Below are 2,742 nucleotides of genomic sequence, written 5' to 3'. Positions count from 1 at the left end.
AACTGAACTAGAACTGAACTAGAACTGAACTAGAACTGAACTAGAACTGAACTAGAACTGAGCTAGAACTGTGCTAGAACTGAACTAGAACTGAACTAGAACTGAACTTGAACTGAACTAGAACTGAACTTGAACTGAACTAGAACTGAACTAGCACTGAACTAGAACTGAACTAGAACTGAACTAGAACTGAACTAGAACTGAACTAGAACTGAACTAGAACTGAAATAGAACTGAACTAGAACTGAACTAGAACTGAACTTGAACTAGAACTGAACTAGAACTGAACTAGAACTGAACTAGAACTGAACTAGAACTGAACTAGAACTGAACTAGAACTGAACTAGAACTGAACTACAACTGAACTAGAACTGAACTACAACTGAACTAGAACTGAACTAGAACTGAACAAGAACTGAATTTGAACTAGAACTGAACTAGTACTGAACTGGAACTGAACTAGAACTGAACTAGAACTGAACTAGAACTACAACTTATTCCTTATGTTTTTCTCGTAATTTTTAATAAATCTTCGTAAATTCGAATTTAAATTCATATTAACAGCTTAAAGCTTACACACCTTGTTATTAATTTTTCTTAAAATTTTTTAATATTTATGCTAATTTGACTTAAAGAAATTTATTAAAATTTCACTCTAGAAAAAATGCTTGGAATTTAAAAATAATTTTACATAAATTATACAAAAGCTAGTCGACATAAAACGATTGCATAAAATAATGAATTAATTAATAATTATTTATTTTTTTATAGCGCAAAATTCCCGGAAACAGTGTAAAATATTAACGTAATTTTTTGTTTTTGCCAGAGAGGTCTATTAGTGTCATTAACACACACTTTAATTTTATTTAAAACACACAAAAAAAAAGAAATAAATAGAAATAATAAAACAGAAACAGAAAAAAAAAACTAAAAGTATTAACTAAACCAAACTAAAAGTCAAGTTCAATGTGAAATAAAATAGTTCAATGCAAAGTTATAATACTACGGTTCAATGTATGAATTTTATAAAATATAATAAAACTAACAATTAAACTCTTACCGTATTCAAAAGCCAGGGTTGTTCAGCAGCCAATTGGGACCAATCGGTTTTCATGTTAACTGTGGCAAAACGGCATGTTTGTACTCCAGCGCCGTTTTCGTTTAAATGACGATTTAAAATATCCTTGCCGGTGGCTTCAGTAATAGCCTTTGCTGACATTTTCTTTTATTTTACAACGTTTTTCAAGAAATAACAAACAAGTTTAGTAGTTAATAAATAATGAGTTTAAACTGTAATGAAAAATAAAAATAGTTTATAAACAAAAGAAATTAATGAATTTGAAATTCAATACTAAAGTTTTATTTAAAAATATTTAGTTATCAAGATAGCAACGGTAAAAATTTCTCTTCTTTCTTTATTTTTTGTTTGTTTTTAATTTATGGTTGATTTCTTTTCAAAATGTATAGACACAACACTAAAAAAAGTATTCAAAAGTAAACAGTAAAGCATATTAAAACAGAATCTACAACAATATACTAAAATTTCCCCCAAAATGTAAGTCTGTCTGTCGCTACACACAAACCTGTGAAAACACATAAATGTAAAACAAACAAAAAATCCACTCACTAGCTTTTTTATAAATGAAGATTATTGAAGCAAGTTCCTCTTTTGTGGAATATTTGGAAAAAGCTTTTTAAAAACCGCAATCAAAAAGTAAGAAAAAAATGTACAAAGTTTAAAATTTCTTCAATTTTTTTGTATTATATTGATATGTTTTTTTTTTTTTTTAAACCAAAGTTCGCACACTTTTGAACACGTATGAAACGTTTTAAACACAACCGATCGATCGCTGGTTAGTTTTAGTTAGCAGGTGATATTACGATCTACACCTTAGACGAGTTAAATGAAAACTGAATGCTTTTGTGTAGTATTTACAAACGCATTGCTGTCGTTTAAATAAATAATAAAAGAGGGAATAAAACGACAAACTTCGACAGAGATTTCTGAATGATATTACGTTGTTTATATAGGTGTGTGTATTTAATTTTCTCTTTAGGGCCTGACGTTTTCGGTGTATTGAAATCTAAGACTGGTTTATAATTTAGTTTTATTCATTAATTTAATTTATCATGTTGCCAGATGCTTAATAATGAAAATTAAAAAAATTAAATATTTTGCAGTTACATAGTTTGAAATTTATACTTCGGTTGAAGAACTAAACTAAAACTGAACTAGAAATAAACTATCTGAATTAGAATTGTATAAGAAACTGAAATAGAACTGATCTAAAACTGAACCAGAACTGAACTAGAACTCAACTCGAACTGAACTAGAACTCAACTCGAACAGAACTAAAACTGAACTAGATCTGAACTTGAACTGAACTAGAACTGAACTAGTACTGAACAAGAACTGAACTAGAACTGAATTAGAATTGAACTAGATTTGAACTAGAATTCAATTATAATTGAACTAGAACCAAACTAGAACTGAACTAGAACTGAACTAAAACTGAATTAGAATTTAACTAGAAATGAACTAGAAATGAACTAGAACTGAAATGGAACTGAACTGGAACTGAACTAGAAATGAACTAGAATTGAACAAGAACTGAACTAGAACTGAACTAGAAATGAACTAGAACTGAACTAGAATTGAACAAGAACTGAACTAGAACTGAACTAGAACTGAACTAGAACTGAACTAGAACTGAACTAGAACTGAACTAGAACTGAACTAGA

General features: G+C 28.8%; 1 long non-coding RNA gene across 1 annotated transcript; it reads right to left on the bottom strand.

Moving 5' to 3' along the window:
* Nucleotides 1-1,233: 1,233 nt before the first annotated feature.
* On the bottom strand, nucleotides 1,234-2,222 carry LOC124420676. The gene is made up of 2 exons (XR_006941293.1): nucleotides 1,628-2,222; nucleotides 1,234-1,290 (listed from the first exon to the last, which is right to left on the bottom strand). It is a non-coding gene; the product is annotated as an uncharacterized LOC124420676 (long non-coding RNA).
* Between the last annotated feature and the right edge of the window lie 520 nt (nucleotides 2,223-2,742).

This window comes from Lucilia cuprina, chromosome 6, assembly GCF_022045245.1.
Source record: "Lucilia cuprina isolate Lc7/37 chromosome 6, ASM2204524v1, whole genome shotgun sequence".
Taxonomy (NCBI): domain Eukaryota; kingdom Metazoa; phylum Arthropoda; class Insecta; order Diptera; family Calliphoridae; genus Lucilia; species Lucilia cuprina.
Note: the sequence above shows the minus strand (reverse complement) of the source record. Positions and strands in the feature narration are given on the sequence as shown.